At 41.5% G+C, this 19,451-nt stretch overlaps 1 protein-coding gene across 2 annotated transcripts in view; it reads right to left on the reverse strand.

Moving 5' to 3' along the window:
- Positions 1-15,547: 15,547 nt before the first annotated feature.
- Positions 15,548-19,451, reverse strand: part of SEPSECS (Sep (O-phosphoserine) tRNA:Sec (selenocysteine) tRNA synthase) — a 29,195-nt gene continuing 25,291 nt past the window's right edge. The window contains exon 12 of one of the 2 annotated variants that reach the window (XM_062575409.1): positions 15,548-15,583. The gene's annotated coding sequence lies outside the window, so the exon portion shown is untranslated. Of the gene's footprint in view, positions 15,584-16,158; positions 16,230-19,451 lie in introns of those variants that run through there. The other variant, XM_062575411.1, reaches the window with a different exon arrangement.

The following is a 19,451-nucleotide window of genomic DNA, read 5'->3' on the forward strand; positions in this document are numbered from 1 at the left end:
AGAAAGCTGGTGTGTGCAGGTTTAGAAATACAAATAGGTATATACACATGCACACATAGAAGATATATATATATATAAAATTGCTTAATGGAACATTCAAAAGCTACTTGTTTAAAAAATTATGCCTGTTAGATTCATAGAGTAGCCTTGCATAAAAATGAATTTCTCTCTCTTCTTTGAGAAGGAAAAAGGCATTGAAATAGAGCCCTAAAGAGCTAGAAATAACACTACAATGTGCATTCTGTTGCTTTCCTTCCAATTTCCGTTCATAGACTTAGGTTATTTTTTATGCAGACTTGCAGGTGCATCCATTTAAGTCATGACACAAATAAATGCAGTCGAGTGCATATGAATGATCGGGCTATCAAATGCCTGTAGATAGATGCATTTAAAGTGGGTGACACAATCCAAGAAGCACTCGGATAGCATGGCAATGAGCAAGATAGAAAAATCTGAACAGGTACACAAGGTGGAAAGAATATACTGTGTTTGTAAATAGTCACCATAACAAGTGACACAAGTGTGCACAACAGTGCAGTGTCCACGAGTAGACAAATACAGCTCTACACATGATCCTCCAAGAGGACGTTAAATGGAAAACGTTCCGATTCCAGTTGACTGGGGCTCAGACTTCTTGTCATTTTGATGTATTAGGTTATCGTCATTGTTCCTGCTAACACGATGACTCTTTCTCTTTTCCAAAATCTCTGATATTTATCTTGACTTGGGAAGAGAAATGGAATCGCACAAACATTCAGGAGCAGCTTAATATTAAAATAGATACCCCGATGCAAAAGTTGTGAACTCTGTTTTCTCAGGACCAGGAAGGTGTTTCTGGCACAATCTCATTTCTGCTGACAACATCCTTTTCGTAAAAGCTCTGCTGTACTTATAGTAATATTAATATAAATGATTTCACAGTATTTTTCCAGTAGCTTGACAGTGGGCAGAAAGCTGCTGGTTGGCTCATGCCATACAAAATGTAAACTGTAGGAGGGAAGAACACTCCAACCTTTCCTGTGAGAAAATTTAATTTCTGGGTTAATTTGCAAATAAAGTGAGTTTTGTTGGGTCACAAACGACCACCTGTCCAAATAAAGAAATTTGAAAAAATGTGGGTGGGAGGAAAGTACGGCGCTAGAAGCATTTCCACAGTTGTTTTAATTTGTCTTAATTGTTTGTGACCCTGCTGTGGAAGGAGGTATGGGAAAACTAATGCTCTGAGCGTTATCTATCTTGCTGAGTGTTTTCCTTCCTTCACTCATGGTTGATATGATCCTTTTGGACTCCAACTGCTAGAGGAACTGTACAGCAACATGCAGAGCATGTCATTATTAGCTTGAATATTCTCCAGTTTTTGCACCAAATGTTTAATCTGCTCAGTCAGGATTAAATGTCTTTTGCATTTGACTTCTGAACATTTCTGTTCCAGACCATGCACCTGGCACGTTACTGCTGTTTTCTTTTAGTGAAGCACAAACCCAGTTTTCTTTGCTGAAGCACAGTGCAACGTGATATGCGTTTGTGGACAGGTTTTACCTTTTTTTCTCAGAAATCCAAATTACAGCTCTCAAAACTCTGCCGTGGGCGAGCTGGCTTGGGCGGCAGCTCCTGCCCACGCAGCCTGCTTCGCGGCCTGCCGCGCTCGCGCCGGGGCTGCTGGCGGAGCAGCGGCCGCTCGCCCGCGCTGCCGCCTGCTTCCACCTTTCGCCCTTCTTGTGGTAAAACTGGTCCAGGCCGAAGGAGTTCAAAAGTTAGCAAAGGGTGTTGGCAAATAGACCCAAATGCAAACAGACAGCACAGTAACCAAAGCCCCGTTTCTTCAGGAAACCAATCAGAAAAAAAAATAAATCTAATAGAAAGCATAACAATTCTAGAAGAAAAAGAGGTGTTCATAGTGGCAAGATGACTGTATTTCACAGGAAATGCGGTATACCATTTGACTACCCACTCCCCACTCCCAAATGAATGAGAAATTGTGATTTTCCTCTGTCTACCTTAAAGTTGATCAAACATTTCTAAATTATACTTGTAAACAAAAGTAAAATTCATCCCTTATATTCATAAGGAGAGAATATCTGTAGCGTTGGTTACAGAAAAAGTGAAGCACTTGTAGGCAGATTAAGTCCTTTGAAATCAATGAAACAAAACTACTATATTTTTTCATGTATGGCCAAAGCTCAGATAACCTGCACTGTGTCAAAAGTGTAGGTCTTTGAAAATAAATCCTTAGATAACTTGTAATTTCTGATAACCAACATGAAAACCAGAGGCAGAGATGGGGCTGCTATGGGAGAAAGAAAGCAGGCTTTGTGGGAATCAAGGCAGGGGACTATTAAGATAAAGAAGGCTAAATTTTGCCTTGTGTATACCTGCTCACTGACAAATTGTGCAATCACCTAATAAATTTTAATGCCATGTGATTAACTGCAGTTCCCTTGACCATTTCACCCCAACTCCAGCTATCGATTTCACCGCACTGAACTTCTCCAGGCTTTGCCATTCAAACCAGGACCGCTGGGAACATCACCTGTACAGAAAAAAAATAGTCGCTCCTTTCTAGAAGAGGACAAATTCTCAGTTTGCTTGAAAATGATCCCAAACTGTTCCAATTGCCTTGGCTTTTGCACATTTGAGATGAAGACAGAAATAGATATGTTTGTCATGCAATCTGCTAGGGGATGTCACTTAGCTTGTAAGTTGTAAAATATTCTCACTATATTAAGACAATATAGAAAAATCAAGTTTATTCAAAATAGATAAAATCGATCATAGCTGTATTTATGCTGACAAGTGCTATGATATTTTCTGAATTTTGGGAAAGTTAAACCTCACTTTCCCAACAAAGAGGGACAGACAGAACAGTCTGAGATTACGTAAAGAGATGTGGGAAAGCTTGGGTATATTAGCACTATAAAGTTTATCCCAATGTATTTTAGCTACAAAGAGAGGTTTAAAACTGTAACTCATAAATAGGTAGAAATCCTGATACTGAGACCATTAGCTAGCAATAATCACAACATTGCTTTGCTTAACTTGGCAAGCTATGACACAGACTAAAGTGTAATTAACTGTAACACAGACTAGATAGAGTTTTATTTAAGCAATGCATAAAATTGTCAAGTCCATCTAAATTATGTATGCTGACCAATTAAACTAGATTAATTTAAATTGATTTGAGTCAGTACAAACATTATAATACAACAAGATCACACGTATCCATATATATGTATATTCAGGCAGCTAAAGCAGCACGTTTATCAAAATGCCAAAGACCTCGGCGCTTACATTGCTGTCCCACTCTGAGGGCAATGCAAAGTCCTTGGTTAGACTTGGGTCTTGGGTGAGCAAAAGCTAAAACTGACTTGTGAGGCTTCAGGTGTGTGACTCCAAGTGCGCTTTTTTTCCTCCATTGTACATAGCTAATTGCCCAACTCGTGAAGGATTCTTCCTGATGTTTAGAAAGCTGCCCTGTTTTTTCATCTAAAATATTCTTACCAAAATTTGAATTCTTGCTTTTGGCTCTACTAGCTTGTTCACCTGCCAGCAATGAGAGACAACAAAAATTGAAATGAGAGAAGTTCAGACTGGATAGTTTTCCTCATGAGGACAGACAGGCACTGAGAGCCAGAGAGGCTGGGCAGTCTCCACCCTGGGAGGTTTTCAAGGCTGGACTTGGTCAAGCCCTGAGCAACCTGGTCTGGCCTCACAACTTGCCCTGCTTTGGACTGGAGACCTGAAGACCCTTCCAACCTGAACTACCCTATGCTCCTATGAATCTCTTCTAATGAAGCCTAGTTTATGCACTTCAAAACAAGGAGCCTGGTTGTAGGTGATATCAGTGACAATAAGAAAGTCCGTGACTTTGAATTTCTTCCCTCTTTTTTAACTTTCATTAAAAAGATGATTTTTTTCAGAGTTTTTTTTTAACATCACTCAGATATTTTCATATACACGCACATCCGTATATATATAGAAACAGAGAGTGTCTGTGCATTTTCCTCTGTGTATTTATCCACTGAATGTATATTCTATAATCCTCAGTGTTTTGCAAGGCTACAGTATAATCTGCTTCATTCAGTAGTTGCTCTCACTCAGGAAATGCACAGCAGTCACAAATGCTCTGCAGATTGGTTGCTGGGTAAACTGGGGCTCATTTGTATTCAGCACCCTGTGTAAAAGTGATAAGAAGCCAAATACTCCTAGGAAACAGCACAAATGAAATACAGCACGCAGGAGGCGAGGTATTTATAGAAACAAAATATCAGCATTTTCCACGCATTTACACAAAGCAATTTCAGTCTTTTCATAGGAAAAAAAAAGGACATCTCTTGCATTCATTTACTCATTTCCCTGCAGTCATATATTTTGGCCAAAAAGCACTGACTACATGGAAAACCTTCAGGTCACAGCAAATTAAAGATCAATGACAATAGATGCTGTCATATTTTCACTCCTAACATGTCTTTGCAATAAGAGCATTGTTTCAGTAAGTAAATAACATGACATTTCTGCTTGAATGGGATCTTAGCGTTGTGGCCGAGCTCTGCCCGCAGATCCCCAGCCTGCTATGACAGACTGAATTATATCTGCCTTTGAGTCATCAGGATCTCTGGGCCGATTAGCTAAAGTCTGTAAGCGCAATACAGAGGCTTGTTTATTAGAGAGCCACCCTACACGCACACCGAGCAGGATTGGGTCTCAGCCCTCAGCTCTGTTCGGGGCTCTAAACTGGGCTCTGCTCAGCACCGATGCCTTTGAACACCCTTGAAGAGAAGCCCTCTGCCCCACAGCACTCGCTAGGTGTGTCCACTAAACGCCCTCCAGGTAACTTGGCCAAAATACTGCTGCTTTGGTCAAGGGAAGCAAGGGATGGGCTGCGGCAGTCTAAGTGTTTGCATCCCCCGTATGTCAAACTGGCTACACTGGCAAAGGCAGAAGCAGGTCAGGCCATGAGTTCGTCACCTGCCACCGTCAGGGGTTGCTGCCGGCGCTTCCTTGCAGCCTCCGCGCGTGCCGGGCGCTGGGGCACGGCATGCACCGCCACCTCCACCACCTGCCTCGGAGCCGCCTCTCCCACTTCTTTAGCTGACTGATGGAGAGAGAGAACTGTTTTTAAAAGGCAGAGGGTTAGTTCTTAAGTCTAACAGTGACATTTTAAGACTTCAATTTTGTTACATGTGCTTGGCCCTCCTTGCGTGTGTGGCTCGTACAGATGCCATATGAGCAGCATTAAGCCTATGCAATAACACTTATAGACTGGAGCAAAAATACTGTTATTTAATCATTCCACAGCTATGTAAAACATAGCTATGAGGGGAAATTACAATATAAATGCCTATTCAGCTAATTTCAAGTATTATTCCCACTTGGCTAATGATGTGAGTAAGGGCTGAGAGAGATTGTCAGCTGTATCTTCTGCTAGGATCCCTTGACTTAAATAATGATTTGTTATTCACAGCTTTTTTGGGGGGAAAGGAGAATGGAGGAATGCATGGAAAACAACTGCTAAAATCCCAGATGAACTGTGAACTTATCTTTTATCTTTTATTGGTCTTTTATTGATGGAGATAGATAGAAAAAAAATTGACAACAGGGTGCAGTTGATCCGTTACCTTCTAATACAAAGCAAATAAATAAACCAGTGAATGAAGAAAAGCATCTAAATTGGGAAACAGAAGAAAGACATAAAGAAAGATCTTCTTTTTCTATCATAACCTACAACTGAGTCAAAAATCCTTCAGACAGAAAATTCTTATCTATAGTAGAAAAGGGGTTAGAGTTAATGGTTCTAAATAATCTTTTGCAAGTCTTTATTTTGACCCTAATTCCCTTCAATCTCTACCAAGTTAAATAAGAGAATAAACAAGTAGCGGTCCATATGTGGAAATGATTTACAAATAGCAGAAAGCAGGCTCAGACACCACTGGAGGCTGTGTGGAGGAACCAGGTGGTGCCAATAGTTACACATGGTTTGACAAGATGTTTGCCTGAATCTGTTTTCTGTCTGTATGTACATACCCAGTGTGTGTAAAGAAAAAGAAACAACAAATTTTAAAACTTTAGTTTTATAGCACAGAGTTCTTGCTCAACAGGATACCAATATGCAAAGCTTCCGACTTCTTCCTCCTTGGCAGAGAACTGGCAATATGTACAAGTCCTAGGCAAGACTAATTAAATGGAACAAACCTGGGGAAAAAAAAAAGATGCAGTTATAAATGCTTTAAAACCCTGCTCCTAAAGCAGTTGCAGAAGAGTACATCCAGGATTTTTTTTTTCCAGGCAAAAATATGGGGGCACTACAAGCAAGTTACTCTACTTAGGAGAAATTGATGCAAGTCTGTTATTTACAAAATTTCTGAGCCCTATTCCTCTGAGCATTGCAGGAATTAAGTAAGCAAAGACAGTTCCTCTGCTTCTAGCAAGTCTCTTCCAGACAGCTTATTTCAAAAACTGCCTCTGTAGGCTTTTTCTCAGCATCATGCTTATTTAGGCTATGTCCGACTTTCTGCTCACTTCTGTGTTTTTCTCTTCCCTTGCATCCTTCGTCAAGCAGCAGCAGAGTTCCTCTTTGCAGATCATTCAGCTCTTGCAGTGAATTTACGTATGCCTCATACTGTGCCTTCCGGTGATATTAAGTGAAGTTGCTTTATTTACCTCCACAACACAGATTAGCGTAAAGCTGTGGGAGACAAAAAGTGAATATTCAAGCTCAGGACATTTGTCTCACCCTTCAAAACACTTATGGATTTACTATGGTCATTAAAATAAATGCAAACACTCTATTATGTTTTGGATCAGGTTGTTAACTTGATCTGGTTTCTCCAGATCTGTATCATGGAAGCCAATGTTTCCAATTTGCGTACCAAAACAGCATCTCTTTTCCTCATATCAGGTTTCTATTTCTGTTATTGGGATTCTTGTCAACATTTCAATACCTATAAATCATACTGATGCAACAAAATAATTTATTGTGAGGTCTTTAGAGGGTCAGCAAGATCTTAGCCATAGCAGTGCACACACGCTGCATTTTAGACACTATTATTGTCACACTTTTCTGTTAAAGGAAAAAAGTCAGGCGAGGAGAGTAAGCGAATAGCTCTCTGTCCAAGCACTAGCTGCAGAACACTGAAACCTCAGCAAAGTATCGGGTGGACCTTGAAGGCCGTGCAAGAGAGGACACGACTCTTCCCTCCCACAGGCAGGAGAGAGGATCAGTAACAACAGCTAACTTGGGGAGGGAGGGTGGAGGGGAGAGAAAACCTGATGCAGAAGCCTTTCCTGCACCGTGAACTTTCAGAGGGGACCGGTTATGTATGAAGTGAAGAAGGTTGCATAGGTGGTGAGTTTGGGTATCACCCAGAGAATGCAGTTTCCAGTAGTGAGGTGGTCACCTCCCAAACCACGCGGCCTGACTCCAGTGGTTCTGGTCCATGCCCAGAACTGCCCTGGACCTAAGCCCCCAGACCAGATGTACTTAAATTCAAAGGAGATTCAGAAACTTGACATTTCTTTGTCTGTGTCCCAACAAGTTCCTTGATCGATTAAATCTTCTGAGAACATCTTAACATACCACAGGATCAAGGCCTTCACGAAATGCAGTTCCAGCCATTGCTTCTGTTGAAATATCATACTAAGTGCCAATTTACACCTTTCCCAACAGCTTTCTGGTCATCATTCATCAGGGAAATAATGAATCTATTCTAGCTTTTCCCCAAGAGACCCTCTAATTCTGGAGAGAAGCATCTTGGCCAGAAAGTTAGAATCTAGTCTGGAGGAAGGATGGGGCCCTTCATCCTTCCAGGTGTGTCAGTGGAGGGGGGGCGGGGTTAGAAATATCACACAACTCTCAATATTCATTAAATTAAGCAGCAAGAACAAAAGGTTGGTGACCTACAGCCTTACGACTAGGGAAAGAAGGAGAAGTTTTCAGTGCATACTCCAAAAATGCCACCACTGTTTACAAGAGTGGTGTAGGTGTCCCGGCAGAGATCCCACCTGGGCATTCCCACAGCTGCCTGCAGACCTGGGTAATGCACTTTGGTCCTTTTGACATGCCATATGGCTCAGAGTTTCTATACTTAGGTCAAAATGACTTTGGGCATCTTTTACATAAAGATTGGAGGGTTTTGGATGCCATTTGAAGCGGTTTAGGAAGTGCAGCACCCCCTTTGAAGTACACACTTTTTTCTTGCATCCGACCTTTCGGAAATAAGACTCCAGAGAGGCAGCATTTTGCCAGAAGTAGCGCAGCCTAGGCGTGCATCCTAGCAGAACTCCAGAGGGAGCTGAGCAATGTGAACTGGCCATATTGTACCTCAGAGGTGCCTGTGATGGCAGCTTCCTCGTCTTACAGGCTATATCCCGCTCCAGACCTGGCTCTTAGAAACAACACAGATGAAATACAACAATTAGCATATGCTCAGTGTAAAGGCTATTGCTTTTTATAGACAGCGGTGGAAAAAGAGGCTTAGTAAAGCTCTTACAAATGCAAATACATGTCGTGAGTATTACAGCTACAAAATAAGGTATGCCTGTCTCTGGGGTAGGGACTTGGCTCCTGCTGTCCCTCTCCAATCCAGCAGTCGCTGGAGCTTCTCAGCTACTGCCCATGGCCCAGGACAACCTGATCTGCAGTCCTGACAGCTCAATAGGGACAAGTCTAGTTCGCCCCACCTATGCAAATCTAATGCCATGTCTTACACTAGGAAGATACAGCAATATCTGCTAGCTGCAGTAAATGGGATATTGCTGTGAACTAGAGAGACACTCATAGAATGGTGAGGTTGGAAGGGACCTCTGGAGATCACCTAGTCCAATCCTCAGTGTAGCCGATATGGGGACTGAACCTGTGACCTCGGCATTAGCACCACGCTCTAACCAACTGAGCTAAACCTGCCCCCTAATCATAGAAAATACCTGACATTTTGAATTCTGAATTAACGAACTTAAAGGATATTCCTGCATAAGACAAAGTTATTCGATACCTTGAGACTGACGTTGCTTTATATGTATATGACTTTTGCTTTCAAAAGCAGCATTTTTAAAAGTTGTATTGAAGATGAGTTTGGCTAAAAATGATTTGTTCTGGAGTAATGTTAAGACCCATTTCCAGAAAGGATAGAAAAACACAGTCAGAATTAAAGAACTTTGGGCAAAGATGATGGTGTGTTCTTCAGGAGTGCAGCCAAAGCTCCGGACACAGGAATCACATTCCCAGAAGCTACGGCCCGACAGTTGGCTGCAACCAGCTGGAGCACAGGGAAAGCCCGAAGAGCAGCATGCAAGAGCAACTAAAGGTCGCAGAAGCAAACAAGGAATATGAAAAGAACAGTATATTATTAAGAATAGGCTTTGAGAAAGATCTGCCAGAAAGACGAGGTGGGCAGGGGAATTTGCTGGAGGAGCAAAGGGGAAGAACCTTGCACTGAATTTGGAAAATGTTAGCACCACCTATTGGTAACAATTTTAAACGGAAAAGGCTGACCAGTTCCCGAGTTCGTTTACACAGACAGAAGAGAAAAGCCATTGCTATTATGATATTTAGTTTAACAAACAATAGGCAGTTAAAATATTTATAAAGACGAGATACTTAGTTGCCCTTTTTGTGATGCAGTTTAGGTCGACTCTCAATAACGCACTAAATGCTTGGAAAATATATACATTTGAGCTTAACAAGTTATTTTAATTGAGATAGGGTCAGATCTAATGCTGACCTAATTATAAGATAAAATCCACTAAAAAGCCTTTTCTGTGTCTTTCACACTTATTAGTATTTAAAAATACATGCAAAAAACTCCTTACACTCTAACAAGCAGCACAGTGGAAAAGACTAAAAGATAAATGTCTATAATAAAAAACTTACTCTTTCTCTCCAGAGTTGGTCTAATCAATCACAATATGTATTTTGCCCTGCATATTTGCTTATTGTATTACATTTGCTGACCTGTGTGAGTAAAGCTTACAAATATTGTTGATCTTGTGCTTTTGGGGAAGGGAAATTTCAAGTAAGGCTCCACCCATCATAGAATTATTGCTCTTAAGAGACGCTTAGAAATAAGCTAGGACTTCCTGGATTTAGAGTTATGGACACTTTCAGTTTGCAATTGCTGTTGTTACAGGGGTGATTATCGACCAACAAAAAAAAGGGGGGGGGTTTATAATGGTAAATGTGACTCAGATGCAGAGCAATGCAGTTGCTGCCCTAGCAAACCTACAGTCCAAATACATCAATTTGTCTGCTCTCTGCCCACATCTTCTTTTTATTTAGATTGCTAGCCTATGCGCTAGCAAAACTCCACTCAGAGCGGAGAATGGGACTGATTTGCAATTCAGACGGGTTAAACATCAGGGGGAAAAGCCTTTGCGGAGAGGCTTGGTTGATGTCTGTTAGCAACAGCCGTCCTTGTCCAGGATGGTGCTGGGTGCGCACGAGAGCCCTTGCTCCCCCTGAAGTTAATTTGCCACTTTTCAACAGCGGGTAGGATCAGGTCCCGTTTCTGCAAGCTCTGTCAATAAATAACTGCATTTGTTCAAAGGTGTTCCCAAAGAGCCGCGTTTGATCTCATGCATTTGTTATCTTCCTTTCATTTAAGAGTCAGTTAATAAATGATCCAGGCAACAGCGAACAACTCCGCTGGGACCTGCTTGCTCTTGGCCCAGCCAGGTGGTAGCAATCCGCGTCCGGCGTGTGCTCCAGGCCGTTACACACAGCGCCTGCCCGAAAGGCAAAGTGCACGGTTTACGCCTCTGTCTACAGCACATGTGCATATTACGTAGAAGTGACTTGATTTCTTAATGTTTGATGCCTGTTAGTGTAATTTTTTTGTCGTAATTTTTCTATAAACAATTAAAAATATCAGGAATCCACAAAAATCTTGTAAAACTATTTGTGTGCTGAAAAGATTCATTTAAAAATGTGAAATACTGAAAATTTTGTGTAGGCATGGACTAAGTGTGGCTTAGATTTTCTGGTTTTCTGTCACAAATTTTATTAAGGATACAATTCAAATTAAACAAGTCATTAGAATTTTTAAATATGTCTCAGAAATGACCTTTTTTGCCTTCTATTCTAGGCATTCTTGTAGGGCCTCTATTTATTTTGTCACCAAGGCTTTGCAGAAAATTTGAAAGTGGAGCTCAGCAATGCCCTAAGTTTGGAGACAGATTATAGCCATTACATTTGAAAACAGATTAAATCTCCAACTGAGTAAAGATACAGAGCATGTTGCTGCTCTTCACTCTCTACCTGTTAAACTTTCAAGAGAAAGATCTGCTTTGAGATAGAACCAGAAAGAGCATGATTTCTTTCTTTTTTTTTTTTTTTTTTTTTTTTTGACTAACAGATAGTGCTGAAATTTTCACCGTCAAAATGATCTTTTAGCTAGGTTGTTTTCTGGGAAGCTACGTTTAGAGCCTAAAAAATTTTTGGTAATTCCATTACATTTGGGTAAGTTATTTGCTTAACTTCAACCAAGCTGTATTTAGCTTTCCTAAAACCTTAGACTTCAAAAGTGGCACTGCCAGTGTGCAAGGGGCTAATTAAACAATATTCCCAGGGTACTTCAAATACCTAAGGAAAATATCTGTTGACAGGCCCGAAAACCAGCATCTTCTGGCAGTGCCCATGCAGAGAGCGGAGAACTCCAGAAACGTTGATCATTAAGCGTTACTTCCCCACTGTGCCTCTGGAAGGAAATCAATCTTTATACTTGCCAAGCTCCTTTTATCCAAGGCCCTTAGAAATTACCAAAGGAGTGAGTTAGTCAAAAACACCAGCCTGGAAAATGAGCACTCTTGATTTTACTGCTATATCTGCCATAACGTGGTATTTAGTCTTGTGAATCCTCTGGCAAAGATTACTCAGGGAGAGGTATATATTTTTTTCTTTTTCCTTTTGTAATAGAAAACAGCTAAAAAAGCAAGAGTTGAAGTAATCTGCACCTTAAAGCCAGGCTTGCAAGCACAGGGTACCACGTATCTCCTGTCTGTATGTTTGGCAATGTACTTATTTAGTTCTATCTCAAAGAATGGTGGAGAAATTCATGCTTTTCGTTTCAGGTTTTGTAGACCTCAAAGAAAACCAAAAAATTCAGGCAGGTGTTGTACAACCAAGATTATAAAATAGAATGATGAAATGAAATCCTTAAGTGAAGTGATTCACGTTTTTGTGTGTGTGTAAAACCATTTCAGAGGTCAGCTTTCCCCTTTTTATGCCAGCTGGTAGTTTCTACTGGTCTTTTTGTAAGACCTCTAAACAAATCCCCAATGATCTGCTCCTAGTATGGGCCAATGGCAAAATCAGCCTTCACTGTGGTCCCCTGCAGTTCCACTGCTCAACGATTACATTGCTATATTTTCTCAGGCGGAAGCAAGGTCACCGAAGACTCACACACTCCTAAATGCAAATACCTGTTACTGTAGAGTAAGGCAGAACAACAGGAGCAACCTCAACCCCAGCTCAACTGGACAGCGGAGAAGCCTGAGTGCCCTGTCCCCATCGGACATATGGATATACCCCTGCGGGAATATCCGTATATGTATATCCATGGGGCCAGGGCAAGTCCATAGCATGGGATGTCAGCCCAGGAGAGCAGTTCCTCTACCTCCAGCAGAGAGGGGAGGAAGAGAGGGAAGAGATCTGGACTGCACCATGCATGCAAATAACATCAGCACCCCTGTAGCAGGACAACAAAAATGGACTGAACAGCGGGGTGGGGTGGGGGGAACATTAAAGCTACCTCATCACTCAGTAGATCCATAATCAATCACAAAACATGAAAAATCAAACATAAAGCCCCTGGAGTCTTGCCTGCACCAGACTGGAGTGAAGCTCCAGAGAGCCCTCACAGAACATCTCAACCACTCCGCACCTAGAAACCTCCTGTTTAAACCTTTTCTGAGCAACTCGAACCAACTCAGTACTGACAGCAGCTGCAGCCCTGGGCTCCTGCTTTCTGAAGGCTCCTGCCACTGCTCAGGGTGGCCAGGCTACCTGAGAGATGGCAGGGCATGGGTCTCCTCCCACCACCCCCCGGGCCGGAGCATGGCCCACAGCTGCTCCTCCGGTGCAGCCCCAGCGGTGCAAAGCAGCAGCCTGCAGGAAAACCAGATCTTGAAGGGGAGCACACAGCTACCGAGGGGGAATGACAGCAACCAGGTAAACTGACAGAGGAGGAGGAAAGAGGAACCATTAGCAGGATGAGGACGTTTATCATTAAAAAATATTGTTCTTCCCAATGTGTTTGGATGGGGAACACGTTTATTGTGCAGGTGCAGCTTATCGCCATAGCTCAGAGAACGGTATAGATCAGCTCTCCGCTGTCATCTTGACTGACAGACAGATGATGCTACAGCAGAGCGACAGCTGAAAAGCTGCAGTGATTGATTCCAATAGTGTCTTGCTTCATTTCAACTAATGAGAAGCTTGTGCTCATTCCACTTTTATTGAAGTGATTTCTTCTAATTGGCTCTTTAATGCCTTAAAAAAAAATGCCAGGAGATACAGATCAGTGCTCCAGTAAGCTGAGGTTTGGGCAGTGGTTTTCAGATACAAATGAAGATTTGCTTATGCTTAACACAAAGGCTGCAGAGAAAAATTAATGATCTTATCAGGTAAAGCAGGTGTTGTGGTCACACCATCAAGGTCACTAGCGTTAACAAAACACTCTGAAAACAGAATAGTGGCATGTTCCCAGCAACGTGCTGGCGTGTGGTAGAGATAATGTGCTCAGCCTCAAGGGGAAAAAATATGATGTGCTGACACTCACTAACAGCTGTTAATGGCAAAGTATCATGGACACGGAGAAGCATGTTTGACCTCCTAGTCCTTTGGAGGAAGATGTAAACAACTGGCTTGATCCCCCACTGCCTTGCCCCTGCTATGGTCTTCTCTACTTGTGCCAAGTAAATGCAGCATATATGTTAAATGCTATTACATCAAAAGAGTTGAGCTTTACCACCACTTGCACAGGTGTAAAAGTCTGCAGGAAGTGCAAGGTTCGGGATAATTGGAGCCTGTAAGTGCAGGATAAGGGGCTCATGCAAGAATGAAGTGACACAGACAGAGAAATGCAGCTACAGTGACTAAATGAAAACAGCGTTTTTTGAAGTCAGCTGCACAGGAGCATGGTGGGTCACACCCACTTGCATCCATGACAAAAATAAATTTGTATTACTTTTTCCTGGGAGCACAGCAGAGTCACTGTATCCAGAAAAGGCAGAACTCCCTCCTGGCTCAGCAGACCAAAGTACTTCTAAGGCCAGCTGTGCAGTCCACTTCTGCCTTACTTAAACTTGTAGAAAGGTCTCCCCGGCCCATCTCACTTGGCCACCGCAATGACATGTCATTATTAGGAGCTCAAAGCACATTGTCACTGCTAATACGGGAGCTAAAACACCCTTCGCCCAACTCCCCTCCATTAGCAAATCCACACCTTTCCTGACCTCTTATTGAAGACAACAGCAGCATTTCACTCACCAGAAGGTACCTTGCTTTTATAACCAAGTCAGCAATAGGAAACAGTTTGTTTCGTCAATCTCCATCTGAGAAAAGATAAAAAACTGTTTCTCTGTACAGAATACATTGATCTAGAAGTCATTGCATACAGTCTTCACAGGCACTCTGAAGGGTCTACGTGGCCAGCAAACATCTTTGGATGGAGAAATTTGTCACTTCAAAAGGCCTTCGAGCGAATGAGGCTGAAATTCCTGAGTGCTCCTCCAGAGACGCAAGAACAGCAGTGGGGGGCCAGACTGGGCCATCTAGAAGAGCAGCGGGGTGCGCATCTTTTTCCAAAGCCGGAGGCACTGCCTCGATCCAGCTCGTAGATTTAACATTCAGCTGCAACTCTTTTTAAATAAAAACAAACACAAACCCAGAGCGTGACAGTTCGTGCCATCTGCATGGAATACGAGCTTGAGTTTTAATAGCATCAGTTATATCATTATTAAAAAGCATTTTTACATTCAAACCCATTTACTGATGATGAACCCCTCGGCAGAAGAGCTGGTGGCTTGCGTGCACGCACCTGCTGCCTCTGCGTGTCCCAGTCCATTCCGCACCTGTGGAGTTCTGCATCAGCGCAGACGGTAATACAGCGGGAAGCTTTCCCCCATCTTTTCCTCTTACACAGCAGTACAGCAGAGTGTGCTCAACCCCCCCTAAAATACCTGTGCGCTAGAGGTGATTCTGTTATCAGAGAATCTTAAAGGAAGATACACAAGTACTGGAAATTAATATTAAGCGATGGGCTACTGTTTTGGTGAAATAACAGGTGTATTTTGATAGCACTCTGGTTCTGCACAAGGTTGATTTTATCGTTGTGCAGCAGGTCAAGACTTTACTACATACACTCGGATGGCGCCAGACTCGCCATCTCCTCAGTTGCAGAGTAAACATTTCGGACTATTAGATTTCTATTTCCATGAACTTTCTACACACTTCCTTCATCTTTAAAAATGGAGCCCTACCTCCCCACTCACTGAGCCATTTCCGATTCCTTTAGCACCATCGAGAGGTGGTGTAGGCTGCTGTGTAAAACCAGAGGCCAGAATCCACACTGCGGCTTCACTGCAGAATAACCTAGACCAAAACAATGAGAGTAGTAGGATGATTTGTATTTAATCAAGAGTTCATAAAGTATGTAGTTGATTTTTTTAATGCCTCTATACAGCTTTGTTTGATAGAGCCTTCTTTCCAGGAGCTGCATTCCTTGTTTGATGTGTTAGAGACCAAAGCAAGAGCTCTTTCCATCGGTTCCACAGACTCCAAAGAGACAAAGTATAGGATTAACTAACTGTGCAACAGGATTTGGTTTGCAAACTAGTTTTAACAGTCACACATGCTTGGCAGCCTACTATCCAAGCAGAACGCGCCTGCTTTCCTCTGCTCGGGCACCGAGCTCTCCTTCCACAGCCAGGCCTGGCCTCCGCGCTGGGACGCGAGCCGGCAGCCGCAGCGGCGGAGCGGCAAATCCTGCTCGGCTCCTGCGGGGGTGCCGCTTCGCTCAATCCGCTCCCCAGAGTAAAACAATTCAGGTAAGGGAGGAAGACTGCCTTGAGAGCTTTTTTTTTTTTTTTTTTTTTTAATTTATTTATTTTTTTTAACAATTTACACAGCAGGAAGTGTTTTGTGCATAGTAAAAGCCAAATGCTGTAACCTGTGAGGAAAATTTTCAAAACATAGGAGGGCCCCGTTTCTTTTTCTTTTGTATAGTAGCCATATATTTCTGTGGTAACCATAGACCAAAAAAAAAAAAAAAAAAAAAAAAAAAAGAGAGAGAGAGAGAGAGAGAAACAGATCAGTACAAACGCTATACACAGGTCTGTCCTGGATTCCTGCGTGGGATGATTAGAGAAAGACAAATAATGCACACACCTCTGTTGCTATATAATTTTATCTCTGCAAGATGAACCTCTCTGATCAGCAGAAGACCAGTAGTAAATATAAGGTGGTAGCTAATGTTTTTAGCTCTTTGAGAAAGTAGCACCAAGTTATAATCATTCTGTTCATGCTATTCACAATAGGTTAAAAAAAAGAAAGTAGTCGTAATTTTCCTATAGCTGACTTGAGCTGAATTTGAATCTAGGATCTGAAAGCAAATTAGATTTTAACATCTACATTAAAAAGCAATTCAGCTTCTGAACTGGATCATTTTTGATGCCTTGCTAAAAAGTTTAGTTCAACTGTAGTACGATGAAAAGACTCCTGTTCAGCAGCAAAGGAGATACAATTATCAAACCAATCTTAATTACATCATGGACTTAATTTTAGGATCCCTAAAGGAATGTTGAAAACTTGGTCCAGTTACACTGACCTTAGTCCAGCACACTGAAACTTATCAATCAAGATAAATGTGTTACCAGTACTTTGATACAATAGATGCTCTAAGAGGGACGACAACAGAGCAAATGCCCTTTTAACTGTAATTTTTAAACAGAGTTATTAAACTGCACTATACATGTTATCTTTGAGGGGGAAAAAGTGTAGGACTTGAAAACAATTATTACGGAACGCAAAAGCACATTTTTTCAAGCACTGGTTTCAAAATTAAAAACATCTGAACAAAGGTTTTTCTCTGGGAAGAGTCACTTTGTAACCAATTCTTCAAACAGCTGCTAAAAAAAAAGTCAGCTACATAAATTGTTTTTCCTTCAGATTCCAAATCCTGTGAAGTCAGGTTGATCACAATGTTGCATTAAGGAGAAAAAAAAGGGGGGGGGGGCCAATCTAATCACCCCTTACAAAAAAAGTGAAAGCAGCAACTCAATTTTTAAAGCATCATGAACAAAAAGCTATAGCCCATCTATCATTCACATATGGATTCATGTAATGATTCTTCAATTAGAATTATTATCTATACAGCAGCTGAAGACTGAGAACTGCTGATACACTGCAGATGAGAACATTTGCTAGTCTCTGGGCTCCAGCCTTTCTCAAAAAAATGATGATCTCACAATATAGATTGCTTGGTTTATGTGTATTAAGCTGCAATGCCAGCATTTACATTTGCAGCGTTACAATTTTGCTTTCTTAGGCTCAAGAGAATTTGCTGCATCTGGTAGATTTTATTTGCTTTGTATCTTGGGCAATTGTTTTAAATAAAGCGTGAATAGGCAGTATTATTGGTCAAATAGTCCTTATATTTATCCATTATCTTAGATGCTACAAAAGAGGTAAAGTGAGTTTTTGAGATGGATCATTCGCTGTCTGTTTGCTTACACTGTGTCCCAGCGACATCTACTCCCTCATTTCTTTCACCTATATAGACCGTGACAGTAGAAGATGCAACATCAGAGGGAAGGGAAAGAAAAGCAGCTCATGGAACAGTTAGAGACACTATAGGGGACGAAATTCACTTTGGCGATACAAACTGCAGCAGTCTGAGACGTTCCTGCCTGCCCGCACACCCTGCCCCATGGGCAAAGGTTACGATTCTCGATTCCCGTCTCTCTGAAGGCAGAACAGGCAGCGTGTGCTTGCTCTGTAACCCCTACTGTTTCAGGGCTTTCCCTTTCCTATTTCACTGCTGATAACCACATGCTGTGACCCAGATCACAGAAGACAGAGACTGACAGCTGCAAAAATAGTATCTGTGAGATAGCCTTACTAAATGTGCATCTGTTCATGGTGTTTCTACTATGCATTCCCGCTACATGAGCATGTGAGCTGAACCTCAAGTTGTCATCCTAAATGTCTCACTAGTAATACGGATGCTGGAGATAACTCAAAAAAACCTGCTAGAACCAACCGGTTATCTGGAAGCCTTCAGTGACAGGTGCCTACACAGAAGTGAAGAATAGCGCTGCACAATTAATTTTTCGGTTCAAGAGCTTCTTACCTCACAGTACAATCTTAGAAAGATCTCCACAGAAGGCAACTATTGTCAATATATTTGTTTTACTCTGCTTATTTTGACAGAGCTATGCCCATGCTATCATCATCTTTCATGAATACTATTTCTAGTGTAGTAAGGCCTGCACAACCATGAAGTCTCCCAACATCTGTTACACAAAGGAAGTATGAAAACCCTGCTAATAGCAGTATGTTTCAATATTATTTCACCGCTTTATTATAGATATTGGTAAACAGAGATTAAGTGCATTATATTATTCCTCTAAAAATATCCTATTTACCAAATCTCCTTTTTCAAATGTGTTGTAAATAACAGTTCATCTCCATTTGCTTTAAGATAAACTGCAGTTTGAATAACTTACATAAAATTTCAAAGTTGCGGCTTATAATGATGTTATACAATGCTTTTGTCTCTAAAAATTGAATATTAAGACCAAACAAATACAAATCCCAAGGCAAGCAAACAACAGTGGGAACTGGCACAACTACTTACCAAAGTAATGTAACACAGACATTTAGTTCAAGAGTTCACCCATCATGATGGGGGTACACTTCTAAAAATATTTTAAATTGCCCCGCCTCTGATCACTAAGATTTGTGAAGTGCTTTAATGACATACATAGACCCCAAAATACTTACTTTGAAGTGATTAATTAAAAAAATTAAAAGGTCTAAAAGGAGAATTCAGAACAGAACACTTGCCTTTTTTTTCCTCTCCAAATACTTGTTTGGAGTGCACTGTTGAATTTTTCATCCTTCATTTGAATTTGGAAGCATTTTGAAGACAGGAAAATCACTACCTGAGAAAGCTTGTCAATCTACAGTTGAAGTGAGTGACTTTCATCAGACAATTTATTACAAGAACACTACAGATAGGGATTTCTTCCTCCCAGAAAAGCCAACTGCTGTTTTCTTTCTGTTCAGTTTCTGGATATTATTCATCAAACACTTACTCGAGCTGCTATCATGTACCTCCCTAAAACTATTGTTATGGGATTTTAAAATTTGCATTCCATAACTAGTCATCTGTATCAGTAACTTATGCTCATCCAGGCGTGGATTGGCAACATCCAAAAACAGGAAGAAAGACATCATT

This window comes from Rhea pennata, chromosome 4, assembly GCF_028389875.1.
Source record: "Rhea pennata isolate bPtePen1 chromosome 4, bPtePen1.pri, whole genome shotgun sequence".
Lineage (NCBI taxonomy): Eukaryota > Metazoa > Chordata > Aves > Rheiformes > Rheidae > Rhea > Rhea pennata.